Source organism: Lycium barbarum, chromosome 3, assembly GCF_019175385.1.
Source record: "Lycium barbarum isolate Lr01 chromosome 3, ASM1917538v2, whole genome shotgun sequence".
NCBI classification, from domain to species: Eukaryota; Viridiplantae; Streptophyta; class Magnoliopsida; order Solanales; family Solanaceae; genus Lycium; species Lycium barbarum.
The window spans coordinates 6,389,886-6,407,063 of NC_083339.1; the positions used below are offsets into that span (position 1 = coordinate 6,389,886).

Consider the following 17,178-nt stretch of genomic DNA (forward strand, 5'->3'; position numbering starts at 1 on the left):
TACGTCTCCAAGCTGCCGATAAATATAGCAAATCGATCCCCATGCCATCACTTCAACAATCCACACTCATGATCCTCTATGAATCATAGGCTTTGATACTAGTTTGAGTTAAGTCATCCCAACACATTGTTAACATGGTGTGATAATATTTTTGGGACAACCTACATATTGTTCCCTAAAAGGTCTCACATTATTTAAGAATATCCCTACACCTTATTTACATATAGCTTTAGCTATCAATATGGGATTTTGTCCGCATAACCAAAATCTCTACCTCGAACTATGTTCCACGTGGCCAAATACCAAGCCCCTCGAGCTATGTTTCACATGGTTCATCACCTCGTGGACTTAGGTGAAGATACACTTTGTGCTACCGACATTGTTTGGGTATGTGAAGATTCATTTTTTGCTAGCTCCTTCTTATGTGTGTGCGTCTCCAAGCTACCAAGGTAGTAAACCAAGTCCCATGAAATCACTCCCCATATCCATACTCATCGCCCCGTACTTTAATGGCCAATTTGCACGATTACCCTTATCCAAGGGTGGTCTTTAATTTTTGCTCCTTAAATTGCTGGTCTTTAATATTTGCTCTTCGCCTAAGAATTCACGAGTTCCAGTTTCGAACCTCCGCTCAGTCAAATATTAAAAAAAAACACAAGGCAAAGTTTGAATTCGTAGAGCAGAATTTGCCTGCAAAACTCTGCCTTAAGGTAGCAAACTCTCTCTTTAAGGCAGAGTTAACTTTAGCTTGCAAATCAAAAATTCTGCCTTGTGATTTTTTATTTTTTTTTAATTTTTGACTGAGCGAGGGTTCGAACCCGGAACCCATGAGCTTTAGGTGAAGGACAAATATTAAAGACCAGTGCCATTGAAGGGTAATCCGTGCAAAAAAAACATACGTTAATACCAGTTGTTGAGCTAAGCAAGCTCAACGACATATTTTAAAAAGGTGTGATAGCCCATACCATTTTCCCTAAAATTCCTCGGCCCAAGCTAAGCTATTCTTACAAATCATCTTTTTTGCTTCCAATATCCATCTAACAGCTCCAATCAATGCAAAAGAATGCTCCACCGTGTTACACATAGTCATTGAAATTAATTTCATGATTTAAAATTTGGTTAAAATCAAAGTCAACATGGTAAAACCTTGAAACAAAATTCAGATCCGACTTAGCCATAACCCCATGAGTCTATCAAGTTCATGATTTAGTGTTTTGTACAAGACACGATCTCTATCGAAACACCTCATAGAGTTTGTAGTACCTTTGGATCCTTGCAATCGTGGAAAGATATAAACCACCTTATGTCGCGTTTGTAATGCTTCTTGACCTACCATTCTCCACGATAGAGAGCTCCAGCTATCGCAGGAGGCATCAGAATTGTGCACCAATAGTAATCTCAAATTCCAAGATAGATTTGAAATATACCCGAGCCCTTCGAGTCTTTTTCCAAATTATACCAACAAGTCATAAATAATGAGTCCGTTGCGTTTTGCACGCCAAACGTATGTCCTCTTTTATGATTTGCACCCTGTTCTATTATTTTTTATGATTTGCCTCCTAACCTCTTTATTTTCTTGCAAAATAATGAAACCACTCTTTTTTTAATATTTTCATGAGGGCAATAGTGGAATATGAAAAAAAAACTGAAACAACAAAGAGATCAACAAAAAATAATGAAATTTGGGTAATGAAAAAAAGCTGTTTAGTACTCTGAACCAGTGTGCTAAAATTTGCACTGCAAAATCTGTGAGATCCAGCGTCATAGTTCATACTAGCATTTGTGTGAAATATGACTAGCCACGGTCTCTCCCACAAAATGTCCTACAACATTTGACTAGTTATTACCCTTCAACCCCAATCCTTGACCTTCATACCTTCTTATCTAGTAAGCGACCTCATATAATAGGTTTTTCCCCTTAAAAATCTAAACAAATATCATGTGAGTCGATGATTCATATATCAAATATTAGCTAATAATATATCTGGTCGGAAGGCGACTTTTTGAACAGAAACTATAGGGGTCAAAAGGTTTTGTGTGTCAACAGAAATTCCTATGAAAGAGATTACATTGAGCCAAAAGGAATATGACATGGGTTTGTGGCTTCGTAGCCCACTTAAGCCTAAGGGTGGCAAATGGGCCATTTGGGTTAAAGTTGGGTAAGTCAAATGGGCTGAACCTATAGATGGGCCAAAGCCCAACCTTGCCCAAAGATTATTTAGGCTAAGATGGACTGGGTCAAGATGGGCTAAATGAAGGGTCATAATCCAACCCGCCCAAATTAACCCACCTTTTTAACATTTTGAGAAACTAAAAATATCGATATTCTTTAATTGTAAATATTCTCTCGCTCATGCTTTTCAAAATAAGCAGTGTTTTGAAAATCAAATTTAAATATTTTTTAGGTATAAAAAAACTCTAATGTATGCTTTTACTCAAAATAATAAAGATATTCACTGTAAATATTTCCTCATGAGTTATCCCAGTATGTAAATTATATTTTAAATTATTTCAAAAAGAAAATTAAATGCTAATTGACGTAATGTATATTGATTGTGTCAGATTACTCTCTTTTACCCCTTTGTCTTTATTTATATATTTTTATGATTGTCTTGTACATAACTACAAGTGGCAAATGTATGTCGGATATGGGTGGATCGAAAATAGGTTAAACAAAAACGGATAAGTATAGACCCTTAAGAAAAAAAAATAGAAACTTAAAAATAAAAAGTTAAAATTATAGATAATTTCATTTTAGATTAAAAATGTCCATATATACTTAATTATCTACTTCAAAATAATGAAAACATGACAAATCAGCAATAACAAAGAAGATTTATATCAGTTTATTCCATTAAGATGTATTTAGTAACTTAATTCTTGAACAGAGATCAGGGGCAGTACATTTAACACAAAAAAGTACAATTACAATCATCGCCAAAACAAGTTCCTCCAAGAAGTTGTCCTGAAACACCAGGAGGATTAGGCTTTCCCTGGTACTTGTCAAAACAATCAGTGTTGCATTTTGTTGGATCACAAGGTTTGGTAGCTCCTGGAAGTGGAAATTGACATTCTTTTGCTTCAAGATGTAATCCTCTCATCTCAGTGCCTTAATTTGGTTGGACAGAGAAGAAAACGGAAAAACAAAAAAAATTATGAGAAAGAAAATTGAGCAATTATTCGATGACAATGAAGTCATTAGGTGGATTTTGCATAAACAAGCAACCACTTTATAACATTAGAGCACATCGGGTCATTTAATTTTCTATACTAATAATTTATTTTTTCTTTATAATCTATATGATAATATCATGATCCAGCTTAATAAAAAGTTGCCATATAACTTTGAATTTAAAAGTTTCTCCACTTCAGTTATTAACGGGTTGTAAACTTTTTATTTTCTGATTGTTTTAAAAATGACAAAAAAATTGTTGTATCGAATGTAACCATAAGAATTCCATTTGAAAGATTAGATGCATTAGAAAGAAACTTACTGAGAGCAATGAAAAGGGCAAATAGAAAGACAAATATGCTTGAGAAATTCTTCATGATACCTAATGAAATTATATCAATATGGCTTTTGATGGTAGGATTAAAGTGTTCTGCACTATATATAGGACCAAATAAGGTAGAACTATGGTAGCTAATTGATTAAAATGTTAATGAAATGACTAAGTTCCCAAGATCACTAAAATAAAAAACAAGTTACCAAAATTTTACATGTTTTAAACTAAGTCAGGGATATAAAATGAATTATGGAAATCTAAAATGACTTGATGGATATTAGCTCTCATATGGAAATAAAATTATAGCAAGAAATTGATTATAGACACACAAATGTATAACAACCCAACCCCTCTTTTTGAGCATTTTTGCCTTAAAATATGCTCTAATACTTTGTATTAGTTATTTTATCATATGATGGGGACGGGCGGGTTTGAGGGGGGGGGGGGGGGGGGGTTGGATTGAGACCCAAGTGGTTCAGGTATGTTACAAACTAAGTTGTATTTTCAACAAAACTCAAACAAGAATATGGATCAATCTGTACACACCATAAGGAGTGCAACAAGAGTATTATGAGCACAGCGCCGAAAACGATAAGATAACACATATAAATGGAAAGAAGTTAACAAGTAGAAAATTAGGCAAGAAGTCGAGTATAGTCACGAAGCATACTTCAAGTAAAAGCTTCAATATAATAATCGCAATAAATCTCGATATCCTCATATCATAAGCCTAGGTGCAAGGTTCTAATCCACAAGTGTGTCAAGTTTTTAAATAAGTACTGAACAAGAGGCAACAACTCAAGTACATCACCAATTAAGATTTCGTTAGGCGAAGGATAAAAATTAAAGACCACTAATTTGAGGGACAAAAATTAAAGAGCACCCCAAAATAAGGGTATTCTTGCGAATTGTCCTAGTTGTTGCCTTGTTGGGATGGTAAATTTAAAATCCTTTTCCATAAACTCATCATATTCCACCCATTAGTGGTAATGTAGCAAGTAGAGACAGTTTTAAATCAAAATATAATATAGATGCATAAAAAAGATTGCCTATTTAAGTGAATATAAATTTTTGATAAAAGGCTGTCGATTAACTCACCTCGAATAAAGGTGGCTCCGCCATTAGATGTCTCGAATATATAAAATGATATCCTTATTTCTTGCGTTTTTTAATAATTTCAAAGTGAAGTTTTAACAACATACCCAGGTAATTTCACATGTAGGGTTCAAACTTCAGAATGCTTAAATACATTTCGAGCTTAATTAGTGTGAATGACAAGTGAATTGCCATAAAATGAAAGTCTTTGATTATGATCTATCATAAAACGTACGCAAAAAACTACTGATCCTTACATTAGTCCATAGTTGATTTTTTTTTTTTACTTTATACCAATAATCATGTCGTAAGGATAAGATAGATTTGGTTGATTTTGAAGGTAATTACTAAACCAAGTTGCGAAGTAAGAAATGTAACTTATCCTTTTTGTATATACTTTAAACACCATTATTAGACAATACTGTTTAAATTTAATTGCGCACTGTAGCTCGTAGGGTGATCCTCACAGGCCAAGACATCTTTCTAAAGTTTGTGTAAGAGAATATTTGCCGTGATTATTCTCATTCATTCCATAGGTTAATATACATCCTGTACAACATATTTGTAGGCTACAAATTAGGAACTAATTTGACTAATTGATTCTAACGTATGCTATCCTAAAATAGAAGATTACAAAATATTTTTGACTAAATATTTACATAATCTAACACACCCCCGCAGTCGAAGCGGTAAGTTTACGAACAGTTAAACTGTCCCGAAAATCATCAAATAGTACACGCGGAAGACCTTGGTGAAAATGTTGGCAATCTGATAACGGGACGGAACGAACCTCTCCATGTCCAACCTTTTCGCGAACAAAATGAATGTCCATTTCATTATGCTTGGTACGTTGATGTTGTACCGGATTTCCAGATAAATAAATGGCACTCATATTGTCACAATAGACCAAAGTTGTTTTATGAATAGGACAATTGAGTTCAAGCAACAGATTACGAATCTAACAAGATTCAGAGACAACATTAGCAACCCCTCTATACTCAGATTCAGCACTAAACTTAGATAGAGTAGGTTGGCGCTTTGAAGACTAAGAAATCAAGTTGTCCCCAAAATATACACAATAACCCGATGTGGATCGTCGAGTGTCTGGACATCCTCCCCAATCAACATTTGTATATGATAGTAGTGACTGTAGAAAGGTTTTGTATAAATGTGTACCAAATTCAACCGTACCTCGAATATAACGCAAAATGCATTTTAATGCTTCCATATGCTCGACTTTGGGATCATGCATAAATAAGCAAACCTGTTGTACTGCGTACGATATGTCTGGCCGAGTAAATGTCAAGTATTGCAAGGCACCTGCCAGACGACGATACTTCGTAGGATCTTCATATGGGGCGCTCGAAGTAGCGCTAAGTTTTCCCTTTGTATCAACTGGTGTGGGGCAAGGCTTACATTGTGACATGCTTGCCCTGTCAAGAATATCCTCTGCATAAGAACTCTGAGACATGAATAGGCTATTTTTGTCCCGGGAGACGGCAATCCCCAAAAAATAGCTCAACGGACCCAAATCTTTCATTGCAAATTCCGTAGCTAACTTGGACATAATACCGAGTCTGAGAGAATCTGAAGATGAAGTTAGAATAATATCATCCACATATAAAAAAATGTAAGCAATATCTTTTCCACAACAGTAAGTGAAGAGAGAGTTGTCAGATGTGTTATGCGAGAAACCAATGGTTGCCACATATTCAGCAAAACGTTGATACCATGCCCGTGGTGCCTGTTTCAAGCCATAAAGAGACTTACGCAAGATACAAACATGATCAGGACGAGCCGGGTCCCGGAATTCCAAAGGCTGATACATATAGACGGTCTCATTCAAGTTGCCACGTAAGAAAGCATTATTTACATCAAGTTGGTGAATGGGCCAAGAGTGAGATAAAGCAATAGTAAGAACCACACAGATAGTTGCCGGTTTGACAACCGGACTGAAAGTCTCGTCACAATCAACACCTTCCCGCTGAGACCTGCCATCATCTACAAGAAGGGCTTTATGCCTCTCAAAAGAACCATCAGATTTCCTTTTATGCCGAAAAATCCACAAAGACCGAATAATATTAGCATTTGAAGGGCGAGGGACTAACTCCCAAGTCTTACTATCAATAAGAGCAATATATTCATCTTGCATAGCATTTTTCTAATTCGGGTCATTAAGTGCACCAACTGGATTCCGGGGAATAGGAGAGATGGAGGTGGTGGTGGCACTTAAAGCTTGATTTTGTATTTCAAATTCGGCTTAAATATCCCATGTTGACTACGTGTAGTTATGCGAGGAACTGGTGGCAATGTAGGTGAGATGGGGCTGGCAGGGACGGGACTGCTGGCAGGAGAGAGTGGGGCCGCACCAGGAGAGGGAAGAAGCTGTTGGGTAGCTAGGGTGGTGGAATCGGCCTGCTGGACAGGCGACAAGAGAGGAGAGGAAATGGGTGGGTTCGGGTGATGGGCTGCAGGAGGGGGAGCGGGCCGTAATGGCTGCATTTGTGGAGCATTGGCCTGACCATGCAACAAATGCATTCTTAATGAGGAATTATCATCACCCAAAAACTCATATGAGGTAGGAGTTGGATTATTTATTTTTGAAAATGGAAAAGAGTTTTTATCAAACCACACATGCCGGGTGTTGACACCCGCTTTTGTCCCGCCTTCCCATAATATTTATTTACATTTCTTAGTTATTTTTGGCAATTTAAGAAATAATTATTTATATTTCACTATAATTATTAGCTTTTATTAATACCGGCAATTCATTATTCTTTCATTATCTTGTCATAGTCACTACCATTATTATCCTTTATTTTATTGCCGTTACTACTACCACTATTATTATTATTATTATTATTATTATTATTATTATTATTATTATTATTATTCGCATTTTTTTATCATTTCAGCATTTTTACTAAATTATGCACATGCATCGCATTTATCTTCGTGTAATTTAATAATAGCATTTATTTACTGTTTATTTTCAAAATCTTATTGCACGGCTATTTACAATGTTAAATAATTTTATTTCTTATCTAAGTATTAATAATTACATATTTTATATTAGGTAATATTTTAGCACACTTAGTATACGATTAATTAAAATAGGTCTTTTTATTTGCAATTAGAAACCCAAATTGGTTCTTTCATCAGCCAAATTATCAGTCCAAGTCTAAGCCCAGACAGTTGTTTTCAAACCAGCCCAAATTAATTCAGTCCATTTACAATCAACAGCCTAATATTTCAGATCAGCCTATCGTTTATTTGAATATCCCAGTCCATTAAGCCTTTTGACCCGGCCCATCCATTTCAAAATAAGGGAAACCCTAAAAGGGTTTCCCTTTCATCTCCTTCATCAGCCGCGCCACCCCCCATGTTCCTTCTCTCTCTCGTCTCTCCCTCACTCGCCCCATCCTTCATGTTCCCCACGCCTCTGCCACATCCACTCCTCCCTGTTCCCCACGTTTTCACCGCACACCCCCATTCCCTCTTGTCCCCTGCTCCTCTCTCTCTTCCTCTCAAACGAAAACCCCAATCCACCATATAAATAATCCTATCTTGAATCGGTTAAAGGGGGTTCGGAAATTGGAAGAATTCCCTTACAAAAGTGGTCCGCCATAAAATCCCTTGAAATACTAGATCTGTTAGCCGCTGTAATCTTGTTTTATTATCGAGCCGAAATACTATTTTTTTATCTTCGTTTGCCTTGGTATTGCTGTGAATCCGAGCCTCGCAAGCTCGGATTTGGTAGTGTTCGAGTGAGTATCGAAGGCCCCATACCCATTTCGCTGCACTCGAAGAAGTTGCTACTGCCTTTGAGCTGCAAGTTGAGGACCTTGCTAGTGCATTGTTTGGTAAGTCTTGAGGCTGTAGCTGTTGCTTTGTTTAGCCTATTGCTGCTTCATTTTTTGCTTAGACACTGCTGTCTTAAAGCTGTTTCCTGAACAGCTGCTATGACATTTTTTTGGAATTTTGCAGAAAAGAAACAGACCATTACATTTGAACTATTGTATTTGAGGAGAGTTGCTGTGTTTCTGTTACACATCGTTAGTTTTGTAAGATAAGATTCGTTATGTGTTAGCTGTGTAATTGTGGATACTAGAGTACCCTCTAGGATATAGGAGATTATATGCGCCTACCTTAGTAAAATAAGTGTTAGTAAAGTCTTGCGTATACTCCAGTATCAGTACACACCTCTGTTAGAATCTTGCATATTTTGCAAAGCATGTCTCGTTGAGGTATGTATATGAATGTGTATACGCGAAATATATTCGAATATACGTAACATATACGTAAGCCATTCATTCTGGGAAACTGGAACTGCCCTACTGTTCTGGCCTACTTCACTGTTTTCTTTTGTATTTCTGATGTGTTTTTGGGCCTGCCTCATTCTCGTGACTGTTGTCATTTAATTAGGCCTGCCCCTATTTTTATCTTATTTTTATTTTATATTCGACTGTTTTGTTTGGTATCTAGGCCTAAATTATTCAGCAATATGAAATAAACCACATGGGCTTCAGTTATTTCTTTATCATTGTCTTATTTGGGTTTGAACATTTTCTCTAATTATCCTATTGTTGTGCTATGTGCTAATTCAATTTGCGTACTTAGTTTCTTTATTTATGTCTTAGTCCTTTATTATATACTAATTCCTTGTCTTTTCATTTTATGCATGACCATCGCATACGAGTCCGAGGACTCGTTTTTCTCCGCATTTGGCGTTGGGCTAAAAGCCTAACATGACTCCGCTCTCCGTCTAGCCCTCTGTCCACAACAAAAAATGGAAAACATAAATTTTGGGCCAAAGCCCAATAGGCATGACAACAGCAGCAATATATAAGAGTGTTACTGGGCCGAAGCCCAATAGCAATCAAATCCGCAACAGTCTTGAAAATGGGCTGAACCCATTTAATTTTATTTCAGCCTCTATTTTGTTTTGTGCATTTAACTTGTATTATTTGACTAACCCATTACTTCGTTTTGTTCCCTAACTTAGATGAATTCTAGTAAAATTAGTGGGTTAGCTTTAGCGTAATGGGTAGTTAATTTAAGAGAGAAATTCACCATTAGTCCCATAAGTTTCTTTTTATATTTATAGCATATATAGTATTTATTTTTATTGGAATAATGGATTTGCAAAATGGCATGACTATATATTTTAAGTAAAGGGAATCATATTTTACTATCATAGACATTTCAAAATATCATCAACACGCAAATATGAACTTAAGTATATTTTATAAACAACTCTTTAAGTTTGAATCAATAACACATATTTTTAGCTAAGCACAGTTAATGGGAAATAATGGAAAGGATAAAGAAAACCTTCATTAGCTATTTTTGTATTCAGTTTATACTCCTAAAAAATCAATTAATATTTCACCATTTGAATTATTTCAAGTATTTTACAAAAACGTTGTACAAACCCGCATTTTCATCTACTCATATGCCAACTATCTTTTCAAGTTTTATTTAAAAATAACATTAGTATTTAAAATAATATCAATATTTAGAAGTTTTATTTAAAATGACATTTGAAATCTCCTTTTATGCAAATTTTCATATTTTCTACAAATTTCATTCTAAATAGCACTTTTATTTAAAGCCTTAGCGATATTTATAAACTTTATGGCATTTGAAGTCTCCTTTTATACAAATTATTATATATTTTTTTATAAGTTTTATTAGCATTTTATTTAAAAGCCTTAGCAATATTTATAAACTTTTATTTCAAATAGCATTCTAAAATCTCCTCTTATGCGAATTACTAGTCTCATTTTTTTAAAATAGCATTACTATTTGAAGGCTTTTATAAGTCTTATTATAAATGGCATTTAAAATCTTCTTTTGCACAAATTGTTGACTTTTCTACAAGTCTTATTTGTACAAGCTATTTTCCTTAAAATTATATACTATATTCAACATTGATTAATTAACCTAAGTTTGGTCGGATAACCGTAGTTAACGGATTCTAAAGGATGCCTAACCCCTTCCCTTTAGGATAATATAGAACTCTTACCTAGAATCATACTGATTAAGCAGACTATTAATGGAAATTTAGATAGCTTTACCTTAGTTAATAATTAGGTGCCCTAATTCACCTTAAATCAATTAGGTGGCGACTCCTTAAAATAAAAAAAAATAGGAATCACCAACATGTTGTACTCTAATTTCAACCCGGTTAAAATGGGATATGACATCGGGCTATGATTATTTTTCGGCTCGATAAATCATAGCATTTGTACCCTCGATGATTCGAAGGATACCCTAGGAAAACATATGGAGTGGACCTAGATTGCAGCTTATGAATTTGTTTGGAAGGGAAGAAAGGAAAGCATAGAAAACGACACTGGTCTCAGAGAGAGCCGATTTGAGAAGGGTGGAAAAGAGGAGATGGGCAAGAGAGAAGAGTGAGAAAGTGAGGGAAGAGAGCATAGAGAAGTTAGAGAGCAGAGAGGAGGAGAGAGTTATTAGTTAACTTGTGTAATTAAAATACAATATTTAGATACTAGATGTAATTTAAGTAATATATAGTTACTAAATGTAAATATCACTTTCATGTTCTCTATCCCAAATAAATTTTCCAATAAAAAATCGAAATATGTAGTATATAACTCTAGATCTTACGAATACTGGGCTTTTGAGAAGTACAAAACAAAAATCTAATTAGATTTGTCCGCATTTCCCACATGTTGCAAGTCTTTACTTGGAAATTAGGTACAATCTCTCAATCATCCAAAAAAGTATCCGGCACTATTATAACCCAAAAAAAAAAATGTAAAATATGTGGTCTTGAATTTCTGGAGTGATTTTAAAGATGAGAGACAATAATTTTCTCCGGAAAAAACTATCATGCAAAGATTAGTGGTAATAGAATTTATAATTTGTTGTGGAGGGATCTTTGTATTGCGCACATTATTAGATGAGTTCTAGAAAGGCATATATGAGAAGATAGGGCCATTATTAATTGTTAACGACAGGTTGGAGGTGGTGAAAATAAAGTAGTGAGCTGTGAAGACAAATCAAATTGGTCAAGGAATAGTGGAATTGGGGTACCTTGATTGATGGTGGAATGACGAGTGATTTAAAATATAAAGCAATCCAGTACACTAAGTTCTCGCTATGCGCGAAATTTGGGAAAAAGTCAAATCACAAGGATCTATTATACGCAGGCTTACCTTACATTTCTATAAGAGGTGGAATGACTAGAGATCGCGTCGTTAAAATGAAAGAAGAAATATGCAGTAAAAATGAGTTGCTTCTTTGTGTAATCTATTTTGCCGAGAGTAAAGTTAAACCTTTCTCAAATCACAAAAGTAAAATTATACCTTTGGCAAACCACAAAAACAAAATTAGACCTTTTACAAATTATAATGACAAATGTAGAATTATTTCCAAACAAAAATCAGCTAAGCGTGTGAGCAATTCGCACATGTTGCACGTCTTTACCCCCTAAATTCGACAACATCGAAAACGACAAATTTAGATTCGTGTAATGTTTCCACTGTCTTTCTACTGACACTACACCCACCAATTATTAATTCTTCATCACTTACACCTCACCTTTAAATACTATAGTCCCTCACACTCTTTTCTCAAACACTACAACAAATACACTCAAAATTAGTCAAGATTCAAAGAGTGAGGAGTACTACCAAGCATAGTCATTCTTGCAATTGTTCTTGGAATATTAAAGGGTGCATTATTTGAAGAGTTAAAACATTCATTTACGAGTTCAAATGGCAAAGTTTAATGGGAACCAAAAATGTTGGATGGAAGTTGCTATTCCAGCAGTTCTAATAGCACCCAATAAGATTTCAGTTTCTCCTCAACTTGAGACTATATTTGAAGAAGAGGATTTCGAGGACTCTGATTTCAGTTTCCCTAAAAACGATTTGAGTATTCTAGAGTTGAATTAATGTTAGATTAGTCATTTTCTTGATCAAATTTTCTTGGTTCCTTTTCTTTTTCTACTTGAGGGTTATGAGGAAGATCTTTCTGTTTTTCTTTACTTCATAATCAAAACAGAGAGATTGTTTTATATGGTTTCAGCAGAGAAAATCAGAAATGGATGAATACAAACTGTGCATATTTCTATTATTCTCATTTTCTTCATTGATTAACCTTTGAGTTCAGATACCAAGAATTGTTGAAAGCCACTTTGTACTACAGGGATACATTACACTAACACACAGATCTATCCTCCTTTTTTTTTTAAAAAAAAAACATTAATTGTTTCGTTTTCATGTTTCAAAGTAAAGCACATAATGGGCGCTAGCTTATACTCTGCGTAGATCTACATTTTGTGGGGTAGTAATTTTCTCTGGTCACTACAATGGAACAGTGATAAGGTTGTAAATGGTTCCATCATTACGGAGAGGGGTTGGTTGGGCCTTATTCCTGATTTATTGTAATTTATTTATTATGCTACTAAGTTTTAACAATATCTACTAACTTTAATCCACCCCACCCCAAACTACCCCACTCCTCTGCTACCCACCCCACCACCCCAACCACTACCCACTACCCCTCACCACCGCCCAACCCCAACCCCACCCCACAACAACTCACCCCCACCCTCATCCCACACCACCACCTCACACCACCACCACCCTCCACCACCTACCTCACACCACTCACCCCTCGACCACCCACTACCCCTCACCACCACCCAATCCCACCCCCACAACAACTCATCCCAACCCAATCACCCACTACCCCCACTCTCATCCCACAACCACCTACCTCACACCTCCCGCCCGTCCATCACCCCAATCACTACCTACTTACTTTTTAAAATTCCTATTTTATTCTTTATCTGAGTTTTATCAATATATATAAATTAATTTCTAATTAAAAGTTAAGGGTATTTTAGTAAACTTATAAGTTATTATACAGTATCATACAGTCAAATCAAACAATACAAATGTTATTAAACCACAATAAACGATACAGTTTATCCAAACATTGTGTTTATTAATATAGTACAATACAATACAACACCATACTGTACCATACCATATTGTACATTAATGAACCACGGGAAACAACCATCCAAACAGAGGGTAAAAGGTTTCACCCCATTTAAGAGTATCCTTATACATTATATATAGCTTCAATTACCAGTGTGTGATTTTGTTCGCATGTCCAACAAATTTTCCTTGAAACTCTCACATGGGCTCATCACCATAGCCTCGTGATCTAAATTCCACGTGCCCCATCACCTCATGAAATTGTCTAGAAATTTATTGTATGCCACACATATTATTCGGCGAATATTTATAGCTGTCAAATCTCAAATGTAGCTAATTTCTTTTCTTGCGTGTGCACATCTCCAAGCTTTCGTTAATGTAGTAATTTAATCCCCATGTTATCATTCCGCAATACGCATGCTCGTCCTCTCGAATCATAGCCTCTAATATCGGGCTAAGCCAGCCCAAACACACTCCTAATTAATATAGTGTAATTTGTTCTCTTTTGAACAAGCCCGAATGATTTTTCCTAAGACGCCTCACACTATTTAATAGTATTACTAAAGATATATATGTGATACCCATATTGTTTGAGTATTAATTTCCACCGAAGCCCACATGCTAACTCTTCTTATGTATATACGTCTCCAAGTTGCCGGTAAATATAGCAAATCGATCCCCATGCCATCACTTCAACAATCTTTCATACCCCATTTTAACCGGGTTAAATTAGAAGTACAACATATTGGTGATTCCTATTTTTTGTTTATTTTAAGGAGTCGCCACCTAATTATTTATGGTGAATTAGGACACCTAAAATTTATTAAAGTTGTTTTAAAGTTAACTCTGTTTTAAAAAGTCTGCGAAACTTAAGATTCTAGGTAAGGGTTCAACTAGTCTAAAGAGAAGGTATTAGGCATCCTTTAAGACCCATTAACAATGGTTAACCGACCAGACTTATGATTAGTTAGGCTAAGTGTAAATATAGTATTATAGGAAAGAAAATAACTTTGTAAATATGACTAAAGTGGTGAATAGCCATGTAAGAATGCTATTTGAAATAGGACTTGTAGAAAAATAATAATTTGTATAAAAAGAGTATTTCTAATGCTATTTTGAAAACACGACTTATAAATGTTGTTAAGGCTTTAAACAAAAGTGTAATAGTGTTGTTTAAAATAATACTTGTAGAAAACATAATAATTTGCATAAAAGAAGATTCTAAATGTTAAATGAGACTAAAAAATATTGCTAAGGCCTTAAATGAAAAATATAGTAATGTTATTCAAAAAAATAAGATTTGTAGAAAATAGGGTAATTTGCCTATGAATAATAGCCTTTTAAAAGATGATTTGACAAATGTGATCTTTAGATAAAAAATGATGTTATATGAATATGGTGGTGTACAAATGTCCAGACTTATATTCTTAAATATGATGAAAAGGCCATGAATTTCTTTATATTTTTTTTCACTCTTATTTAGCATTATTTGGGCTAAAATATGCTTGATTGGAAAATGTATTCATAAAATGTACTTGAATTTATATTTGCGTATTAGTGACGTTTTGAAATTTCTAATACAGTAAGAATGAAAACATGATCTTAATTCAAAATATGTGCTTATGGCTTCGTCCTTGAAGATCAATGGCTTTAATATAGATAAATATTATAGACACTATAAATAAATTAATATGGAAGAAGAAAACGAAACTAAGGAATTAATTATTGTTTCTTCCTACCCATTTTGCTAAAACCCGCTAATTCCGCTAAGGCTCACCTAATCTAAACAGATAAAACAAATAAAGTGTTAGTCGTGTAATTACAAATTAAATGCACAAATAAAAAATAGGAGAGTAAAATGTTTGAAATGGGCTCAACCCATTGAGGACTGTTGTTGTTCACATTTATTGGCCTTAGGCCCAGATTTTTATTTCCTTGTTTGGCTGCGGATTGGCCGCTACTATATGAGGGCTGACTTGAGAGGAGTTGTGTTGGGCTTTTGGCCCAACGCCAAAATGCGGGAGAAGATGACGAGTCGCTTGGACTCGTATGCGAGATGTCATGCAAAAGAATGAAAAGAAAAGGATTAGTATGCAATCAATAAATAAGGCTAAACAATGTATAATGTAAATTTGAAACAACCAATGGATTATGTATATGTTGTGTATATTTAAGTATGTCTCATGTGTTGAAAAAAAGAAAAAAAAGAAAGAAAGAAACTAGAATATCAGTGGGTTCCAACAGAAATTCGACTATGCCAAAAAAAGAATATCAGTGGAACACGAGAGGTTCCAACCAACCAACTATGCCACTGGTCAACACTTCAATCAAAGAGTTATAATAGATTTTCCAACTTTGAGCTAGACAATGCTGACCCAAATAACTTATACGATAACTGCAAGTTCAAATTTAATGAGAACACGGTGACCTATGCTTTGAACACACACACAAGCTAAATCTACAAACCAACAGCCATGCATTGTTAGCTTAAAGGAAATCTAGGCAAAGCAGCAGCCTCTTGAAACAGATTTTAACGTTTAGAAACATATCAAATCAAGCTCTTCAAACACCAACCAAGATTAAATGAAACCAATTGCAGCCCGTGACTAAAAAAAAGAATATGTTTACTGAAAATATATAAGTTGACCAGAGGGAAAGGATATACCATTAACGTATCCACTAGACTAAATAGGAAATTAACATTGCACTTAAAACAAGATAAACAAACTGGATCTTAACTGAACATGATCAGTGTGCTAGTCAGGGCATAAATGCTATGCCAAACAAGTAATGAGATTAACTACACTAAGCACAATCACTAAATTAAACAACAACAAAAAAAAAATCTGAATACTGCGCACATAACTGAACTAATCTAAAAATGGACATGATAAACAGAATTAAACAAACACAGCACCACAGCACACAGAGGAAAGTAAAAAAAAAAAGAATGCAGAAGATATAGAAGGGAATAGAGTATTAGACAACACAAAGCATATTTAACTTCCTATAAAACTGCCCCAAACATGCATTAACTGTCGCACCCCGACTTTACTAGGGTGTGATGGGCACCCGACCCCATATCTGGAGCCGAGCGAACCCGCTGACTCTTATTACATATAGAAACTCTTGAATCAGTAAAGAAAGAAATACATAGTAAGCTCTCCAATATTTTTTTTTCTTTTCATCAGTAAACTCTGACATCATGTAAGACTCGTGACATGAAACATAATAACATATCGGCTGCTGGAGCCGCTTACAGACTGACAACCCAATACCCATTGCTCTGTCTGCAAAGTCTCTAACATAGAACAAAACATCATAGCATATACTTGGACTTGGCAATTCTCCGGGACAAATGGAGTTCGCCATCTCCGCTGGAACATCTTCAGTAAGGTCTTCTAATCATCTGGGAGTACCTGCGCGGCATGAACGCAGCCCCCGAAGAAGAGAGGTCAGTACGAGCAATGTACTGAGTATGTAAGGCAAGATTAGTAACTTAGCAAGAAATATGCGTATGAACAACAACTGCATGGAAACATAGAACATGTCATAGGATAAAAGCGTAACCTGTACATATGAGGGCCGCTGAGGGC

The 17,178-nt window shown here is 35.2% G+C and overlaps 1 long non-coding RNA gene across 1 annotated transcript; it reads right to left on the bottom strand.

Annotated features, from left to right (window-relative positions):
- Positions 1 to 2,823: 2,823 nt before the first annotated feature.
- LOC132633682 (uncharacterized) lies at positions 2,824 to 3,610 on the bottom strand. Its single transcript, XR_009579740.1, has 2 exons — positions 3,495 to 3,610; positions 2,824 to 3,109 (listed from the first exon to the last, which is right to left on the bottom strand). It is a non-coding gene; the product is annotated as an uncharacterized LOC132633682 (long non-coding RNA).
- Between the last annotated feature and the right edge of the window lie 13,568 nt (positions 3,611 to 17,178).